This window comes from Triturus cristatus, chromosome 10, assembly GCF_964204655.1.
Source record: "Triturus cristatus chromosome 10, aTriCri1.1, whole genome shotgun sequence".
In the NCBI taxonomy this organism is placed as follows: Eukaryota; Metazoa; Chordata; class Amphibia; order Caudata; family Salamandridae; genus Triturus; species Triturus cristatus.
The window spans coordinates 1,191,984,702-1,192,006,247 of NC_140593.1; the positions used below are offsets into that span (position 1 = coordinate 1,191,984,702).

The 21,546-nt window shown below is 50.9% G+C and overlaps 1 pseudogene; it reads left to right on the forward strand.

The window, feature by feature from the left end:
• Nucleotides 1-16,607, forward strand: part of LOC146797011 (H/ACA ribonucleoprotein complex subunit DKC1-like) — a 74,998-nt pseudogene extending 58,391 nt beyond the window's left edge.
• The last annotated feature ends 4,939 nt before the right edge of the window (nt 16,608-21,546 follow it).

The following is a 21,546-nucleotide window of genomic DNA, read 5'->3' on the forward strand; positions in this document are numbered from 1 at the left end:
GACTGCAAATCTGAAAGCCCCATAACACAGGCCAAGAAGTGACTAGAGGTTCACACCTGGATGTCAGCCACAGTGATCTGTGCATCAAAAGGGTACCCCAGGGCCTCGGCCCTACTCTTTATGATTCTTCTTGTCAGTCTCATCTGCTTCCTGAGATGTGCCTAAGCCCCTCCCAATGACCTCTCTCTGAAACAAAGAGCAACCTTTGCAGTGCACTGAGAGCCTGGCTGTCCCTTCCCCAAGTGGGTCCCACAGAGTGCACAGGAATGCAGCAATCCGCAAATCTGCCTTGGGGGATTCCTCTACCTCCTCAAGTTCCTCCAGTCAGCCCTGGGGATCCCAAAATGGAACCCAGAATCGTCCATGTATTGTACCATTCACAGGTACACATGCACCTAGCACATGTATATAACATACATGCACTGCACAGCATAACATCCTTCATGTATTGTACCATTTATATGCACACATACTCCCAGCACATTCATATAACATACACACACTCCACATAAAAAGGAAGGTGCACTCTGATAGGAGTCAGACAGGAAAACCACTTGTAGCTGAAATAATTTCTTCTTTTTATTTAAAGTTGCTTGATAAAAAACAGGCACACAGCCGACGCGTTTCGTTCCCTAGTGCCTTGGGAACTTCGTCAGGGCTTGATAGAAATATCGAGTATATTCCAGCAGACCAAAATGCCCGTGTATTAACATTGTTTGCGAAACATTGGTGTACTCCAAGTGACCCATTGTCTGATGTGTGTTTCTAATTCACTAAGAATTTCGTGAAGTGGTGGAGCTGCCCATACAGCATTACTTTCTGTATACTACCATAAGAGGACCGACTTATTACAGTTTGGTCTGCTGGAATATACTCGATATTTCTGTCAAGCCCTGACGAAGTTCCCAAGGCACCAGGGAACGAAACGTGTTTGCTGTGTGCCTGTTTTTTATCAAACAACTTTAAATAAAAGGAAGAAATTATTTCAGCTGCAAGTGGTTTTCCTGTCTGACTCCTATCAGAGTGCACCTTCCTTTTTATGTGGACTTTCTTGTAAAATTGGTATCTTTCAACAGCGGATACCGGGAGTTGTTGCACTCGCCAGTTAACATATGTGACATATGGAATTTAAGTGCTTGACCTAGGTCAACTGTTGTGTGCTTTCTTTGTTTAACATACACACACTGCACAGCACTGCATCATCACTGTACTGTACCATTCACAGGCACACATACACCCAGCACATGCATAAAGAACATGCACTGTGCAGCACTACACACCAACCCGTTGTAGGCCAAAGGTGAGTTTAGCACACAGTAGCACATGTTGTTTGCCATGCTATGTAGCCCAGCTTGTGATTGTCCTCTCTGTCCTGGTACTGTTTTCCTAGATGGCCACCTTGGAGTTTCCATTGTTCAGCCTCATTAAGCTTGCTTTCAGGTCACATAACAGTTTAAATAAAACAATCACTTATTTTTTCTGGTTTCATCATCTGTCTTCTTCTTTGCTGACTTCTGCTGCACAATCCTGCTCAGCTCACTGCTCTACTCTCTTTAATCAAATTGTTCACTGCGGCCATAGAAATAGAAAACAGACTAAGGAGCAGGATAGGAGTTCGCAGCAACTGAGGTGCCTCCTTGCTCCATGTCATCATGGACACTGTTTCCAACCCTGGGCATTTAGCCAACCAATAATTGCAATCATCATTGGGTGGGTCAGCACAGCACGTGGCCGACCGCCGGAGAAGATGGCCGCTTCTTAGAGCAGCTCCGTAACCCAGCCTTCCTTTCCCTTGCCATCCGTCCATAAATCCGATCTCCAGCCGCGACCCTCAAGCTTGGAGAGTCGACAGGCACCTGGAGACTCTGCTTTCCGGTGGCAAGGCTGATATCTGCATCGACCAAGGGGAGGCCTGCGAGGTGGGGTGGAGCCCCAGCCTTAATTGTGTAGGTGACCTGAGGCCTGACCGTCTCTTGTACCGAGAGACGCAGCATGTGCCGACCCTGAGGGGAGAGCGCCCGGTTCCGGAGAGCTGTTGCCGTGCCCGCTTGGTCAGAGAGGAACATGGAGTCTCTGACCCTTTTCTCAACCTCACGGACAGCGAGCGTGGGAGACTGTGCTGTGCCGCCGGAGCGGCAGCTGAACATATTGACTTGGCTGTTGTGAAGGGGCTGGATCCGGATTGGAGGGGAAGAACGAAGAGGTGGGGTGTGTGGATGTCAAGTTTTTCTAGGTGGAGAGGGCTCACCTGGTGCCGGGTGGTCACCCCCGTCCGGGCACCCCGCCGAGACCTATCCTTGCCCACCTCTTCAACTCCAGTGACCGAGATGTGGTGTTGCAAATAGCCCGTGCAGTTCCACCGGTGCTCTATGACAATGGCCAAATTTCCTTTTTCCCCAGACTTTACCTGGAAAGTTCAGAGGCATAGTACCCCCAGGGGCACCCCGCTTTCCCCCCTTCCCCAAATTAGGTTACCCAATGAAACACAAGAAACAGTTGTAAGTGGGTAACAAATGCTGCAGGTTTATTACATAATTCCAGTATATGTAATGGGTGGGTTATCTTACGGGCGATCCAAGGGCAGGCGACCATCTACTTCACCTGCCCGCCTGATGAGCCGGGCAGCGCGGGAGCGAAGCCCGCAAGTGCTGCCCCCCAAGTGATTCTTTCTACGATCACGTGCCGTTGGTAATTCTACTCACGCCCCCCCTCTCGGGGCGGAGCGTCGCATAGCAAGCCCCCGGTTGTTCAGTCCCACAACCGCCCGCAGGACTAGCGGGGCGCCGACCGGCTTCCGGGACCTCTCTGGAGGCTCCTCGTTTTGGCTCCGGCACCACGTGGTGCCGCGCAGAGGTACTCTTTGTACCGGCCTGCTTCCAGATCGCCCTGTAACTCCACCTGCAATGAAAAGGAAAACATTACAACGCTCAGAAACCCCCCCCCCCAACCACGCCTACGCCGGGTAAGCGGTAGAGAGGGAAAAGGCGAGGTGGGCGACAAAAGAGGACGCCAGTGAGGGTGGGGGAAGGCTAAATAGCCTCCCCCTCACACCTGGGCCCGGAAGTGACGCGCATTGCGCGTCACTTCCGGCCCTGACACGGAGGGGGGCTCTAGTCTGTGTCCCTGCCCCCCCCCGAAGGGAGGGAGTGGGGAGGGGTGACCGGGGCCCCGGGGCCACTAAGGCGCCGACCGCCGAGTGGCCCCCTGCGGGGGCCGCGGTCAGCGGCATAGTACCCCCAGGGGCACCCCGCTTTCCCCCTTCCCCAAATTAGGTTACCCAATGAAACACAAGAAACAGTTGTAAGTGGGTAACAAATGCTGCAGGTTTATTACATAATTCCAGTATATGTAATGGGTGGGTTATTTTACGGGCAATCCAAGGGCAGGCGACCATCTACTTCACCTGCCCGCCTGATGAGCCGGGCAGCGCGGGAGCGAAGCCCGCAAGTGCTGCCCCCCAAGTGATTCTTTCTACGATCACGTGCCGTTGGTAATTCTACTCACGCCCCCCCTCTCGGGGCGGAGCGTCGCATAGCAAGGCCCCGGTTGTTCAGGCCCACAACCGCCCGCAGGACTAGCGGGGCGCCGACCGGCTTCCGGGACCTCTCTGGAGGCTCCTCGTTTGGCTCAGGCACCACGTGGTGCCGCACAGAGGTACTCTTTGTACCGGCCTGCTTCCAGATCGCCCTGTAACTCCGCCACAGCCCTGGAGGCGGCCCCCGTCGCCGCCAGGGCCCCCCACCAACCTAGCTCTTACCTGCACCCTCTGGTCACCAATGCTTCGCTTAAATCTAATAAAAATAGGTCCATGCCTATTTGGGAAAGGTGTACCCCATCTAAGTCGAAGTACCCCTTTACATTCCCCCGAATCATCTCATGGCGAAGAAAGCCCAAACCCCTTTGGGACGTGAACTTACGCATTGCTCCATTAATGCGCCTCCTGGAGTGCTCTACCGCTTCTAAGGATTTAGCCCCCCGCCAGGACCTGCGGGGGATGATCTCTGACCACACGATCTCACACTCGCCCAGACGCTTGCAGATTTCCCCTAAGTCTCTTTTCATGGCTAATAGCAGCAATCGTCTCCCTAGAGTAACGAGGTCGTTCCCACCAAGGTGGATCACCAACAGGTGGGGCAAGGTGGATCCGTGTGCTCTTAGTCTCTGCTCGATCTTATTCCTGAGTTCGAACCATCTCATCCCCGGCACCCCCATCCATTCCACTTGGGTCTGAGAGAAGTGCCGCATCCAATTCCGGTGCGACGCCCATTGGGCAGCCCGGGCGACAAATGAATGCCCGATCACCCACACCACTCGTCCTAATAAAGAGGAGACATGGTGTACACACAAGTTATTTTAATCAGAAAGGGTGATTCCAACGATACACACTATAAACATCGCAAAACACATTAACTAAAGCCTGCCTCACGGGCGAACATATCTCTTATAACAATCAGATTCCCAACGCCCTAATTTCTTCACCTGTGCGGCCTCTAATCCCGCCAGGTGAGCGGCGGTGGCTGCGCCAATGCGGAAGGAGTGGCTGGAGTACCTTCTGTCCGGCCGGGCGAGCCCCGCCCTGGCCAGACTGGCCCTGATTACCTGCTCGAACTGGTATCTAGTCACGGGGGTACCATTCGAATGCAACAGAAGATAACCAGGGCCGGGGGGTCTGTACTCCAAAAGCGCCTTTACCCATTGTACTGGGCAGAACCTGGGGTCACCTAGGGGCTGAAGAACCACCCTGATCCCCCGCCCCGCCTGATCAGTTTTGGACTTGCGTAAATGAATGGTCAGTGATCCGGAGATAGACACATCTGAAATTGCCAGCGCATCCCCTGAACAGTCGACCTTGGACCTAGCCACTAGCTCGCTGACTCTGAAGGCCCCGAAAAATGCTAAGCAGAATGTGGCTGAAAACAGCGTGGCCTCGTAATGAGAATAGGTAACTAGCTCGAGGGCCCCTAGCATGCCTTTCAGAATTTCGAAATCGATGGGGGCTCGACTATCAGGGACCCTGGGCTCCTCCCTAGCCCAACCCTTCAAGGCGGCCCGGATGGGATAGGAGTTAGTGGGATCCGCCCCGCCGGACAACCTGGTGTTGTGGCTTACGGCCGCCAAGTGACTGCCTACCCATGAACGGCTTTTCCCCTGTCCCCTAGCCCACACCAGAAATGCTCGGACCTGGGACACCAACGCAGCCCCTGAAGTACCCAGCGCTACAGAAGTTGCTCTGAATGTTGCCATGTGGGCGCTGTAACGCTTCCTGGTACCTGGGGCCAGAGCTCTTTCTCCCATCGCCTTCAGGCTCAGTCCCACTGCAGGATCCTCCATAGATGGTCCGGGAATGGGGTCATCTGCGCTCTCGCCCGCGGCCAGGCCTCCCTGAATCGGAGCCACTGAAAACGAGAAAGAGCGTCAGCTGCCACATTTTGAATACCCTCAATGTGCCTGGCTTTAAACTCTACATTGATGCGCAGGCAAGCCCGGACCAACTCCCTTAGTAAGCACTGCAACAGCCGGCACCTGGCGGACTGGTTGTTGGTTGCCTGGACGACCGCCATGTTGTCAGACCAGAATACCACCTTTCTGTCCGACAACGCCGCAGGCCATAGGTGTAGTGCAACAACAATCGGGAAGAGCTCCAGAACAGTAACATTTTTGGTGGCCCTGCGCCAAACATTGGGCCATCCCTGAGCGCACCATTCCTCACCCAAGATAGCCCCGAAACCTTCCCTGCCTGAGGCATCTGTGAAAAGACAAAGCTCCTGACTGTCAATCCAGGGCTGCTTCCAAATTACCGTCCCGTTAAAGCGGGCTAGGAATTCGCTCCACACAACCAGATCCTGTTTCAAACCTGACCCCAGCTTGACCCAGTGATGTTTCTTTTTTATACCAGCGGTCGCCCTTGCTAACCTGCGGGCAAAGACCCTCCCCATGGGTATGACCTTTACCGCAAAATTCAGAGTCCCTAGCAGGCATTGGATTTCACCCAGCGTAGCCTTGTCCCTACCCAGTAGATCGCAAATCTCCTGACGCAAGGCCTGTACCTTATCCGCAGGGAGTCGGGACACGCCCTTCACCGTGTCCAACTCGATGCCCAAGAATACCAAAACCTGCGCCGGACCCTCGGTCTTACCAGGAGCTAAAGGCACGCCCAAGTGTCCTGCCAATTCCTTGAAACATTGCAGCGCCCTTGCGCAATCTTGCGAGTCAGCTCCCCCGATGAACAGGAAATCGTCCAGGTAGTGGGTCACTCCCTCAATGCCATACCTGTTTGTTAAGGCCCACTGTAGGAAGGAGCTGAACGCCTCAAAGTACGCACAAGACACCGAGCAACCCATGGGCATACACCTATCGTAAAAGACCTGGTCCCCCCTCTTGAAGCCCAGAAGGTGTTGGCTGTCAGGGTGTACTGGCAGCAGCCTGAAAGCCGATTCGATATCAGACTTGGCCAACCAGGCTCCCTTCCCTGCCCTCCTGATCATGTCGACTGCCAAGTCTAGAGAGCAGTAAGACACTGAGCATCTACCTTCGTCAAGCCAGGAATTCACGGAGTCCCCTTCTGGGTGTGATAGGTTGTGAATAAGTCGAAAAGCCCCTGGCTCCTTTTTTGGTACCACCCCCAGGGGAGAAATCACAAAGTGGGGCATAGGGGGGGAGGAAAATGGGCCCGCCACCCTGCCCAAAGACACCTCCTTCGCTATTTTAGCCCGCACTACCTCCGGGTGTTCCCTAGCTGATTTCTGATTCTCCGCATCCCTGCTCACTAAGGGGCCTTGATAAGGAATGCGGAAACCGTCTATGAAACCCTCAGAAATGAGGGACCCTTCACTGCTATTGTATCCGCGGAGGGCGGTAAGGAGGTTCTTTACGCTGATGGGAGAGGGGCCTTTCACGTGATCATGTGGGGCAAGGTCATGCGCGCTGGCAGATGTGTTCGCAGGGGGCCAAAGCGCAGGTGGGAGAACCCCCCTTGGGCTACTTGCTCGAGGAAGGCTTGTCGGGAGTGTCGCGCTTGGAGCATACGGTGGCGGCATGGGGTGCCCCGCACACACTGCAATTGTGTGAGTAACGGCATGTTTTGTCCCAAGAGCAGAACCCTGCATTGAAGAGCCTGCAAGTTCCAGAAGACCGTGCCCGAAAGCCAGGCTTGCGACCCCCCCCACGACCGCCGAGAAAGGACTTCCTGCTCTGCCATTTCCCCTCCTGTTTATCCTCCTTGCTCTTGACACCACTCTCTGTACCTGACTTTGTCGTTGACCCCTCAGTATGCTTGCCCATGTGTTTTACCCATAACCGGACCTCCAACTGGTCCCACTCAAGATCTGGGCAGATTGCTCTCTGTCTGCGGAAGTCACAGTCGTAGTGGTACCATCCCATGCCCCCACTCTTAGCAGCCTCTTCTGTAATCACGCTTGCATAGTGGAAGAGACCTGGCCCTTCGTCTGGGAATTTCTCCACTATTACTGCCGCAAAGATGGCAAAGGCCTGACCCCAGGTCCCAATATTCTTTGCAGGATATAAATGATACCGCACCCTCTTGTCCTCTTCCTTGTTGTCCATCCTCCTGGTATCTACCCCCTCTGCCCCATGCATGAGAAGGGTGAAGATATCGATAAATTCCCTGCGCCAAATCCCCTCTTTGGCCACTAAAGGGACCATCCAAGCGAGTGAGCAGCGGCCCGACACTAGCGGGGCCGTAGTAACTAGAGGCTTAGGCGCTACGGCTAGCGTTGGTGCCGGCATGGGTACCACCGGGGGAACCACTACTGCGGGATTGACTGCACTTGCCGCGGCCTCAGCCACAGCAGCAGCTGGGGGGGGGGGGCCGCGGAGGAGGTTCGACCACAGCCGGCTGCTGGCCCCAGACCTGCGTGAAGCCCCCCGGCCCCGGGGTCACACTCGGTGGCGGTGGGGCGGACGGGCCGACCCCTAGGGGTGACCTGGCAAGCAACAGACCGGATCTGACCTCAGCCATGAAGTCTTTTAAAGTGTCTGAAAGCTTACCCAGATCCTCCGCTGATGCAAATGTCGCCTGGGGAGGGCAAGGCAGTACGTTGTGCGGCCCCGTCCCCAAACCAACCGCCGCCTGGGGGGTCATTGAGGCCCTGTGAAGGGGAGCCGCTCTATTTCGTGCCGGCGGTTGCTCAACCGGAAAGTCCTTGCTCGTGGGGCGGCGAATTCTTTTCGACCGCGACGGGCCCGCAACCTCCCCTACATCCTTATCTGTAGATGGAACGTCAATCGATATCCCAGAGTCTGGGGGGTTACTGGCTTTCAATAGTTCAGTTGCCCAAGCTAAACCCTTGGCCCTTGTCAGCTCCAAGAAGGCGGCAATCCGGGCTTCCTCCGAAGTGCCCGGCACGGACTCCTCAACCTGTGTCCCTGGTGTGAAAAGGGGGGGGGATAATCCTTGGCTGTCCATCTCTTAACAGTTGCTCTCTCTTATCTGCAAATGGGAAAGAGAGACAATTAACCTCCTGTTCGCCCCCTTTGAGGCAGATTCGTTGCTCCAGAGTGCCAATGCTACTCCGAACGGTACCCCCTTCCCCACCTGCCCGTACTTACTCCCGTCCAAGACCCGAATACGGAGGATGTTTGGCTCGCGTTTCTCTGTTGCCACTTAATAATCCTCCAGTCACCGAATACGGACGAATGTACTGAAAGAGAAACCAGCATAAGCACAAGAACTAGCCAAACAGGAAATAGCGCAACTGAATCGAAGAAGGGAGGGGGGGGTAGTGGGCTGGGGGGGGGGGGGAAACAGATGTTCATACATATCACTTTTACAATGCACACCCTGCTCGCCTCTACCCCTACCCCCACCTCGAACCTGGCAGGCAACATGGTGCGCGCCTGCGCCACACCACTGAACTTTCTGTTGCCCATTTTAGCCATCGCCCCCTATGTAGTGCTGCGTCGCGCGCGAGCTAGGCCCGACGGTATCCGAGCGCGTTAAATAGGCCGTAATAGCGTTCCACCCGTTTGATTCATAAGCGCGCGCTCAATTACTTGGAGCACTTGAAATGGCCGTCTAAGCATTCATTAGGCCTATCATGTTTAAATATTGAGCGCTCGACCCGAAATTCTGGGAGCTCTGGGAATGAATCGGCTCCACATTCAATATGCATGTTGTATTTACATTGCGCACGCTCGACCCGCAGTTATGAGCGCGCGTGCCGGCCCCCCGCATGGAGGGGCGCTGCAGACAGGGAGCAAAAGGAGACATGGGCCCAGCGCCTATGCCACCGGCCATTGGTGCCCCTGACCCGTGTCCGAGGGGAAGCCAAACCTGACCTGGACCTTTGAAGGGCAGCAGGCTCCGTGAACGTAACCAGCTCCCGGTGCCCGCCGACGCACACGCCCCCCCCGCCTATGAGGATATGCTATGCTTCACAACCCTTAGCATGTTAATAGGTACTGTAATTTAAGCTCGTTTGTGCTTGTAAATCAATAGCAAGCCAATTTCTGGTTTAGTCACTCACTACAGGACGTATACATTTCTTATCGCAGGATGTCGAAAACAAGGCAAGATTCGAAACGGCTTTCCCGCGCGCCAACGGGCCGCGGCGCTGACCGCTAGGCCACGAAACCTTTCCACGGGGCGCCACTAACGTCCCGATGGGACACGAACCCACGACCTTGAATGCTTTCATAGAGACCCGAAACCGTGTCCCCCCAGGTGCGGTGCCGTGCGCGCTAACCGTTAGGCCCTCCCCCTAGCGACACACAGCCAGGGCGGAGATCCCCGGACCAAGGCGCCGCCATGCCCCGTGGGCACCCGCAGGGGCAAGGGGGAAAGCACCCCGAGACCCATACTCACAACCGGCCGGCAGACTCTCTCCTAGTTCGAGACAGGTTCCCGCACTCAAGGACGGGCGAAAACTCCCCCCCCGGCCGTAAGCCCCAGGAGAGGCTGGCCACAAAACGCTAAGCGGACGATGCTTCTAAGCTATGCTGAAAAGGGGTGGGGGGTGTGGGGGTACGCGCACGCAACCGGACAACATCCCTCACAAGGCCCTGAGCCATCGTGGCCCAACTTGCGCCCTCCCCGCCCGTGGCAATCCGGGCCACAGGGCCCCGTTGACCTGGTACTGCCCAGGGACGGGGCCGGGGCGAGAAGGGTTAAGCAAGACTCACCTAAGTACAGCAAATGGTGACGGCGGGACCCGCGAGGCGATGTCGACGGCCACAGACCCCGAGACAGCGACCGACAAAAGGCGAGGTGGGCGACAAAAGAGGACGCCAGTGAGGGTGGGGGAAGGCTAAATAGCCTCCCCCTCACACCTGGGCCCAGAAGTGACGCGCATTGCGCGTCACTTCCGGCCCTGACACGGAGGGGGGCTCTAGTCTGTGTCCCTGCCCCCCCCCCCGAAGGGAGGGAGTGGGGAGGGGTGACCGGGGCCCCGGGGCCACTAAGGCGCCGACCGCCGAGTGGCCCCCTGCGGGGGCCGCGGTCAGCGGCAGAGACACAACTTTCTAGCAGTCAAGAAGTCCCTGAGGGAAAAGGGAGTGAGATACTTAATGCTCTTTCCAGCAAAGTCGTGCATTGAAGCCGAGGGTAAGGCATGTTTTTTTGATACACCGGAAGAGGCATGGGAGTGGCTTGAGTGGTGGCGAACTGTCGGTGGCCCTGACCCCAAGGGGCACCGTGAGAGGCGGAGGGGGAGATTGACGGCACCTGGTGGTCACTCCACGGAGAACACTGAACGGGCGGAGGACCTATTATTAACTCACCAGGAGAACTAACGACGAGACCTGTATGGGCTACGTTGGGTGATATCCTTTCTTTGAAGCTCCTTAAGATGTAGCGGTGACGCTCTATTCTGGCTTCTGTGTAGGGGCGGCCTGAGCTCCCTGTGGTGAGGTGGGCGCTCACACTGTATTCGCCATATGGTGCCCCTGTCGATTTGAAGTGACTGTAGCCTCTGAAGCCTGTCCATCTAATGGTGTTGGGGTATTATCCTAACTGGATCAGTGGTGCAACGGTCCGACCTTTACGGGGAAGAGGGTTGGGTACACGGGAGGTTCACGGTCTCCTGAGTTTTTTCTTTGTGGTGATGGGAGGACAGGCGCTCTGCTGAGTTGGGGGGCATTTCTGGGTCCGTCAAGCAGGGATGTGGGGAGGGGTGGTTGTTCTAAGGGGGGGAGGGCATGGGGGGGTTGAAGTGGCTTCATTGTGTTTAAACTGTTTTTTTCTCACTATGTACTGCGACACGAGGATGACAATTGACATTCGCCACTCCACACCACACAGCATGATCGGAGAGTATGTGGCCTAATGGCTAGGGCAGTCGACCTCAAATCTGGGGAACAAGGTTCGAGTCTCGGCAGGGATGCGGAACATCCTGTGATTCTGGGCAAATCCTTTAATTTCCCCGTGCCTAACAAAAATGAATGTATCCTCATGCAACGCAACTGGTGCTCATCTAAAGCACTCTGATACCCGATACCTTCATGTCAAGTTCACGCTATATAAAACTCTGTAAAAAAAAAAGATCCCAAGGCGATTTCTCCCCGCTGCATAAGGGGGTTGGGCCGGCCTGAAGCGGGAGGAACAAGACACAGCTAGGTATTCCAAGTATGGCAGATAAGAACATCCCTGAAATTCGACTACTGGCGTGGAATGTAAATGGTCTGGAGCATGGGTACTCGCAAACATTTTCCCAGGGGCCACCAGGCTTGGTCTCTGATGTGACGGAGGGCTGCAATAATGCCAGCAGGTTGGCGGTCGGGGGTATTGGCAATAAAGTGGGTGTAGAGGGAACAAGTAATATACATCTAGTGTCTGAATTGCACAATATGAAACCAAAAGCTTGGTATTCATCCCGTCTTCTCCACTAAGCTAAATTGTGTGATCCCAGGCAATTGTTTTACTTCACTTTCCCTCCTTTTTCACTCTCACTTATGAGAATCTCGAAATACACGATTTCAGGATTTGTGCTGTACAATACCCACTGCTGTGTTTGGCTAAATAAACCATAATGTTGTTCATGTATAATATAAACCCAAGCCTTTACCCAAAGAGTGCACATAACAACTGACTTGCCTCTTTGTTCACTATTGGCCTTGTTATCAGGGTGTGGGGGTGGAGAATGAAAGTTTCTAAATTCATGTTTGAAGATTATTGCTTTTGAAAAATATATATATATTTCTCAATATAATCTCATGTACTAAGGTGAAATGGTTCTGCATGTTAATGATATACACTTTTTGAAATTTTAACAGACTATCATATTTTTAAACTTTTGCTGAAAGATGTCTTTAAAAATAAAGGTGTTTCGAATTCTGTGAAGGACAACTTAGCTACTTTATTTCTTACACTTAAATTAACCTTAACCCCTTCGCCGCGGCACGAATTTTGCCGCGGCACTGGGGGGGTTCGGGGTGAGCGCAGCGCCGCCATGCTCTTGACGGAACCACTCCGTCATGAGCCACGGGCGCGCTGTGCTCATGACGGAGTGGTTCCGTCACGACTCCGCCCACTTGCATTGTTCGCCCGCACAGGCGGGGAATCAGTGCCGCGTGGGAGGATAAGATTAAACTTGGAATAGTACCTCTTTTCTACTTATTTCTAGTTGTTATTGTTGCCTCTCTGCCTTTGATATTGTCTGTCATATTGTATGGTTATAAGCAGCGGACCATTGAGGTGGGCAACATTACTCTTTATTTATTGGAATAGAGCTCCAGTTTTTTAAGAGGCATTCCCCTGACATTGCCCCATTGCAAGAAACCCACCTTATGGATAATGCCTGTGGAGCTCTAGACCGCTGGGAATACAAAATGGTGGTAAACACGGGTTATACTTCGGGATCCGAGGCACGGGGATACTTCTCAGGAAACTATTTCCCCTTACAGTGGTTAAGACATGGTCGGACATGTTAGGTAAATTTGCGTCCCTCTCGGGTACATGGGAGGGGGAAACGATCAACATCCTCTCGGTATATGTGCCACTGACTCTGCACAGGGCAGCGTTGCCTGACTTGGGAGCCCTCATGCTTGAATTTTCAATGTGGAGGCTTTTGTTGGGAGGAACATTTTAATATGACACTGTGTTACAGTATAGACCACCTACCACCTAGGGACCCACACGCGTCAGAGACTCGACTGGCAGAACTTCTTTCGGCCTTGGTCCTGAATGACATTTGGAGAACACTTAATCCTAATAAACAGGAATATACTTTCCACTCGGGGGCTCACGGCAGTCTCTCGCAAATTGACCTTCTGATATCATTGGCTCCACACCTTCCATATTTTAGAGAGCTTCTACTTTGCTGTAGGGGCGGGGGCCACCATCTTGGGGGAATCGCGGTCGGCGGTTCAGTCTCTTTGGCCCTGATAATATTTAAACCCACATGACGCCAGCGCGCAGCGCTGCATCTCCTGAGGCTTGAGCCGGGAGACGGCAGGCTGTTTACTCGCACTATTTATTTGCACATTTCCGCTGCTTGGAGGTACTATTGCTGCTATAGTTGTTTTAAGAACTTTTAAACATATTTTAATTGGGATTTTAATTTGGGGCAGGAACTGTTTTGACTTGTATTCTACCTTACCTGAATCCTGGGGAGCTTCTACTTTGCTGTAGGGACAGGGGCCGCCATCTTGGGGGAATCGCGGTCGGCGGTTCAGTCTCTTTGGCCCTGATAATATTTAAACCCACATGACGCAAGCGCGCAGCGGACGCGCCGCGGGCGCGTCAAAGGCGCGCCTAAGGCAAGCCCGTCTGTGCCCGTCTGCGCTCGGATTGCGCTCTGCGCCAAAACCCCTGGTTGTTCAACTATAGGTAAGATACCTTCTCTTACCTATTCTAGCAAACAGTTATTGGCTCTAAATAGGTGCACAAGTACATCTGGTTGTGTTTGTTTTGATCCTAGTACAGTGTCTGGACCAATAATAAAGACCTGTATGGTGTATCAAACAACCCTCCCAGGGTTAGGCATCACATATCCATCCAGGGAGTCTTTGAAGAAGGGTCTGAATAAAAAGGCTGTTTTTGCATTTAATTGTCTACTTGTAAATTCTTTGGTGAAACATAGCGTTGAATGCGCAACCCTAATAGAGGGTAGTAATGTTAAAATAGCCTTTATAACAGAAACATGGACAGACGAGGCGTCTGGTCCAGATCTTGCGAAAGCAACTCCTCCTGGATTTTTTTGCTACACTGCAAATAGACCTTCTAAAAAAGGAGGAGGACTGGCAGTTATTTATCACAGTTCCATTAAAGCTAGTTTTGATATAATGATTAATCCTTTTTACGAAGCTTTATCCTTCTCGCTCAGCCTTTCTGATCATCATATGTTTAGGGGTATCCTAGTGTACAGACCTCCCGGTCCTAGGAATCCGTTTTTAGCAGAGGTCGGCACACTTTTGGAAGCTGGCTTGAGTCTCGACTCGCACACTATATTGGGAGACTTTAACTTTTATCTAGAGGCCGACGCGGATAAAGACACGTTAAACCTTTTAGATTTAATGAATAGTGGCGAGTTAAAACAATTAGTGAAGGGACCTACTCACTTGGCAGGGCCCACGCTAGATGGGATTTTTTCAAATTCCCTATTCCTTTCTGTTACAAATGTATTACCTCTATCCTGGTCGGACCATGCGGCCATTATGTTTGAGCTGGCCATCCAGGAAGGCCAGGGTAGGGATCCTTCTTCTATGAAAACAAAGGAAATTAGAGCCTGGAATAAGGTAGTAGAGAAAGAACTTACTGAGCTGCCATTTTCAACACAGGTTTCTCTGCCCTTGGAGGTGAAGGAAGCTTTCGTTGTGTACACTGCTTGGATAGAGGATGCCTGTCACATCTTAGCTCCTAAGAAAGTAATTACTCCCAAAAGGACACAGCCCACGGCTCCTTGGTACTCTCAGGAACTAAGGACCCAAAATTTGAAATGAAAACAACTGGAACGGTCCTGGAGGAAGGACTATCATCCAACTGATAGAGCTTTATATGAACAAGGCCTCCTATACTATAAACAGATGCTCTTTGAAACTAAACGCGAGTTTTTTGCCGGACAGATTAAATTAGCGAGCAACTCGTCTAAGGAACTATATAAAGTTGTTACCAGGCTTGCACATCCACCGCCTACAATTATTTCAACCAGCCAGGCACTCTGTGAAGAAATGGATACGTTCTTTCAATCCAAAGTGGAAGCTATTTATAGCACTTTTAAGGACCCTGTCGATAGTATATCAGCGGATTTGTCCCATGACGTTGAGGTAGGGCCGGGACTAAAATTTAGCATGGATAGTTTTCCTCCAATATCCTACCTAGACACACGTAAGTTTCTCGTATCTGCTAGATCAGGCTCACCCCACGATCCGTGTCCAGTAGCAATTGCAAAATTGGCTTCTGAACCTTTAGCCGGGACTCTTACACCCCTTTTTAATGCTATGTTCTCTGAAGGGCTTTTCCCGAAACTGTGGAAAACTGCTTCTGTCCTGCCGCTTTAAAAAAAACCTAGCCTAGATAGTAAAGACCCAAGCAGCTTCCGCCCCATTTCACGCCTCCCTCTGCCCTCCAAATTGGTGGAAAAATACATGAACATTAAATTGAGTTCTTACTTATGCGAAGCTAAGGTTTTGGATCCCACCGAATTTGGGTTTAGAGAAGGTCACAGTACTGAAACTGCACTCCTTAAATCCACGGAAGAGATTAGGAGAGGGCTGGACCAGGGAGGAATGGTGGTGTTGATCTTGCTTCATCTCTCCGCTGCCTTCGATACGGTCCATCATGGTGTGTTGATGGATCGTTTATGGGATTGCGGAGTGAGAGATAAAGCCTGGTCTCTCCTTAAATCCTTCCTCTCAGACAGATGCCAGACTGTCTCATTGGGTGAGTTTGTTTCCAAACCTTTTTCCCTCCTTGTGGGGTTCCTCAGGGGTCTTACCTGAGCCCTACGCTTTTTAATGTTTATGTTTCCTCTTTGGCCCCTCTGATTGAATCCTTCGGCTTTTGCTTACCATCTTATTCAGATGACACCCAAATTGTCATCTCCTTGCAACCAGGTCAGGAGAAGGCAATGGGTGAGAGGCTTCATGACTGTATGGGGGCAGTGGAAGGCTGGATGTTGCAAAACTGCTTAAAGTTGAATGCTGGCAAAACAGAGGTGATTCGGTTTGGGAACAACGTTAATCTCTGGACTCCTAGTTGGTGGCCAGAGGCCATGGGGACTCTTCCAGTACCCTCCAGGAAAGTTAAGAACCTGGGGGTGGTGCTGGATGAACAGCTTGACATGCGTGATCAAGTGAATGCCGTGGTCTCTGCCACCTCTTACACCCTCAGGACCATGAGGAAAATTCTGCCCCCTTTGCCGGCTGACTGCAAGCGTACAGTGGTTACGGCCTTGATTATGTCAAGACTTGACTGTTGTAACAGTCTTTACTTAAGTATCCATGAGCGCAGTTTACAAAAACTTCAGATGCTCCAGAATTCAGCTGCCAGGCTGCTTACGGGAACTCCGAAATTTGCTTCCATCTCAAGCTCAATAAAAACACTTCATTGGCTGCCTGTAAAAAAGCGAATACTTTTTAAATCCCTTTGTTTGGTTTTTCGAGCACTTCAGGATACAGGCCCATTTTATCTGAAGCAACAATTCCAGTGGTAGGTGCCCGGAAGATCGTTACGTTCATTAGGAGCAAAACTCACTGTAGTGCCCACCACTAAGAGGGAGGCAGAAGTTTTTCCGTTGGGGCAGCCAAGGCCTGGAATTAACTTCCTTTTAGCTTAAGAAATTGCAATGGCCTATTTGCTTTTAGGAAAGCGCTCAAAACATGGTTGTTTTAATTCCTCTGATCGGAACCTCAGTTAGGAGGACTGTAGCAAGCACCGGGACACCTTTGGGTAGCTGTGCGCTATATAAGTTTTACTAACATAACATAACATAACTTAGCGACAGGGATCTCCGATCATTCCCCATTATGGGCTCAATATAGTGTAGGCACGACAGGGTCCAACAAGGCAATCATCATTAATCCCTGGTAAATTAAGATAACGGAGATCAGGAAGGGGCTCATCCAGACTACAGACCACTATTTTAAAGAAAATGAGCATTCGGTTGCCTCATCGGTGACACTTTGGGAGGCATATTAAACGGTAATCAGGGGACAAGCCCTCTCATTAATAGTGGGGCATAAGCGAGACAAGAGGGCAGTGGAGGAGGTGCTAAATCAAGATATCTTAGACCTAGAGACACAACTAATAGGACATGATAGTGAGGATGTGTGACACACCTTGAGCCTCAAACAACAAGTATATAAAGACCAGGTGACCGAGTCAGCCAGAGCCTCAAACACGAGGACGCAACAGCAGGTGTATGAGCAGGGTGACAAAGCCGGGAAACTCCTCACGTGGCTTGACAAACGACAAAGGGCAAATCGATGGGTCGCTGCCATCTGCTCGGATAGCGGAGAGTGTCTCAGAGACCCACAAGCAATTGCGGATGCATTTGCTACCTATTACTCCCATATTTATTTCAAAGAGACTTTGGCTAATGAGCAGGACTCCCTAGAGCTCCTGGTGAACTGACCGCTTCCTTCTATGACACCTGAGGAGGTACAGCTCTTAGATAGCGAACTAACGGAAGAGGAGATGGCAGAAGCAATTAAAGTCATAAATTCAGACAAGGCATTGGAACCTAACGGATTGTCAATAGAACTATAAAAACATACAGTATCTTACAGGTCGCCTCACCTGCTAAAGATGTTTGAAGAGAGCAAGAGACATGGCACGCTCCAGAGAGACCAAAGACTTGCCTCGATAGATGCGATACACAAAGAAGGAAGAGTGGCGGAACAATGTGCTTCTTACTGGCCTATCTTGTTGCTAAATGCTGAGGCTAAAATCCTCACCAAACTGTTGGCCCTCGACTTATCCTGATTATTTCTAGACTGGTCCAACCAGACCAGTTTGGATTCATGCCGGGCTGCAACACTGCTCTTAACTTGCGACAACTCCACTGAGTCTTAGGACATGCAAAAAGAATCCAGGAGGGAGCCGTGGTTTATCTCTTGACGCGTGCATTGCCTTTGACACGGCCAAGTGGTCCTATCACTTTGCTGTGCTCACTCACCTGGGCATTTGGCCTCAATTCTTGTCTTGGATTCGACTCCTCTACACCGAACCTTTGGCACAAGTGGTGGTAAATGGATGAGCGTCCCAAGTCTTTACCCTCCAACGAGGTCCCATATCGCCACTCATGTTTGCTTTAATACTCGAACCGTTGCAGCCTGGATCAGAGGAGACTCACTAATTCCAGGCCTCTCCTGAGCGGAGGACTAGGAAGACAGAATATCACCATATGTCGACAACATTCTTCTTTATGTAGTGGCTCCCATTCCTCTATTCCAAGAATCTTGAACATCTTTACCAACTTTGGGAAATGTTCTGGATACATAATCAATTGGTCCAAATCGGTGATCTTTATCCTTCAAGGACCGGAGCCACAACTGCCGAAAGATTGTGAGGTGTGAATAGTGACGGAAGGATTCCAGTATCTAGGAACCCTTTATTACCACCAGTCTTGACCTTTCCAATGTGAAAAATTTACAGAACCAACTTACCCGACTGAAAAGGGATGTCCAGCACTGGTGGTCACTTCTGCTTTCCCTACTGGGGAGGGCGGCACTATTTAAAATGATGATGCTGCTGCGCTTCCTGTATGTTTTGCAAAATACGCTGTTCCCGGTGCCGGATACCTATTTTAAAGCCATACAGAATGATATTAGAACCCTGTAATGGTATGGTGGCCCACCACAAATCGCCGTTAACAAGCTAACACAAGGTTGGTATGATGGTGGGATAGCCCTGCCCTATATCCATACATACTACAGAGCGGCGCAGTTGACAGTTAACAATCAGTGGGGTCATCGACCATGAACCTGCTTACCGGATGGACCGTATGGTTCTCCAACCAAAGGGGTATCTCCGAGCACTCTACACTAATCCACGCCGCCTCACCCTGGAGGGACTGACAGCACTGACAGTCTAAATCTGGCACTCGACACTCTCCAAGCTAGGGTGGAGAAATAGAATTACTCAGGCGACACCCCATGTGGGATTCTGACCGTCTGGGTAAAACGGACGCGATACACGGCTTCGACAAATGGGACCTGATAGGACTCTCAAGGGTGGGAGACTTATACTCCGGGACGAAGATAATACCCTTCGCGGACTTACAATAATCCCACGACCTAGCCCACACTGAGGCCTTCCATTATCTGCAGCATCGCATGCCCTGCAGGCGCCACTGCCCTGTCAGGAGGTCCTTTCAGAGTCATTGCCCTAGAAAATAGTCTCCTCGAAGAACACCTTACTCATAGGGTGATATCGCTCACATATAAAAAACGTATAAATAACTCCTCTGACATGCTTGGCGGCTTACGGAAAATCTGGGAGAGTGACATAGTAGACTTGCATGAGGATGCCTGGCCAGAAGTTTTGGCATCGCCTAGGGAGGTAGCCATCAGGACTTGCTTCCGACTGGTCCAACTCAAAATAATACATAGGGCCAACATTTCCTGTAGTACGATGGTGAAGATGGGCAAGAGAGTAGATCCACTCTGTTGAAGAGGTTGCGGGCAGTAAGGAGCATTCTACCACACAATTTGGTCTTTCCCCAAAATTCAATCCTATTGGGACTCAGTGGTGCAATGTATGAATGGGATCTGTGGTGTGAAACTACCACTCTTGGCCAATTGGTGGTTGCTTAATGTATGGGAGGCTACGGACTGGGGACGAGCCGATCTGATCTGGGTAACTCTAGGTCTTATAATTGCAAAGCGCAACATAGCACGTCTTTGGGGGACCAAAACTATACCAACTCTCCTAGAATGAAAGAGAGACATGGATTGGTGTATGATAGCAGAAAAAAACAGTTTACGAGAGCAGACGCTGCCCCCGAAAGTGGGGAAAGGTATGAAACAAATGGAATGTATACAGGGGGAGCCCATGGGCTCCCCCCCGGGGTTGAGAAGGAACAATCTCTGATCTATGGAGATGCCAAAGAGATAGGGGCACTTGTGAGACAACGGTGAATGTGTCCTATATTGAGATGTAATATGATGGAGGATTGTATTCTGTGGTGTTGTATTGTTATACAGCTATAAGATACAAGGCAGTGGTGTGGTGTAATGTCTCAACTACTTTCAATCAGTAAAAAGATATATATAAAAAATATATATAGTTCTTGTATTCAGTAAAACAGAAGTCCATGAAATATTCACCCCTACAAAAGAACAGTTACACCTAGCCTGTCAATTTGGTATTTATACATATGAAAAGGTAACCAGTATGGTTTTTAGGATTGTGACACTATGTTGTTATAGAAAATGTCTGAGTCTTCTTCAACATTTGGACAGGCGACCGAACTTTATCAAGGTAGAGTTATGTGTAGCAGCGTAAGAGCAAGAAAATTAGAGCTATTTAGGTGGACACCTAGGTCATATTTACAAGCCCCTATCGCAACCACAACGTCACTCTTAGTGACGTAGTGGTGGCGATAGGGGGATTCACCTTATTTACAAGGCAGCGTTAAACCGCTTAACATGGCTTAACGCTGGCTTGTAAATAAGGCCTCCTTTCACGCAGTACTTAGCGTGAAAGGGGAGGGCAATGGGCGTTGTAGTGGGCGTTCCACAGCAACACCCACTGATTTTGACGCTGCCCCCCTATTTACAAGGGTGGCATAAATAGGAGGCAGCGCCAACATTAAGACCAGGGAAAACCTGGTTTTAAACAGGCAAAACGAGAAGAAATGCCTTATTTCTCCTATTTTTTGCTGTTTCTATGTGTGCTGCGTTGTGCAGCACACATAGAAACAGCAAAACGCCATTGATTGTTTATGTGCAGTAACGTGTCTCTTCCTGCACATAAACAATCACACAAAAAATGAAGTTTTGCATCTTCTATGTGTGGTGCTTTAAGCAGCACACATAAAAGTTACAAAACGCCATTTAAAGATTGTTTATGTGCAGGAAGGGAGGTGCAAGGGTGCCTGCGTTGGCGCTAGGCTGCTAAATTTAGCGCCAGTGCAGGAGGAAACTCAGGGCTGCACCGTATTGTTGTAAATATGGTGCAGCCCTGCATTTCTGAAGTGGTGGAGTGCAGAGTTAAGTCGCGATGGCTAACGTCGCCCTCCGCCACTTTGCTGTAAATATGAGCCCTAGAATCACAATCTTAGGGAATGTCACATCTTCTAGGATCCACATTAAGGATTCATATCACAGGAAGAACTTTATTGATGGTAATGGTTTCCAATGATAGAAATAAATAATGGGTCAGGTGAGAAACGTAGGTGCGACCATCTACACTTTATTGGAAGAGGGAATAAAGATGGAGTAGAAAGGCGCGTGTGTGCATGTGGCTGCAACCTAGGGTAGTGTCCTAGGCGTTGCATGTGTCACGATCAGTATCGCTTTGCCAAATGGACTGTCCCTAATCCAGAGGTAAGACGCTCGACAAGAAATCGATCCAACTATTTACATGATAGCGAGTCTGGACAGCCAGGTCACACGTCAACCTTATCGCAATCATGCAAGGAAAGGTGT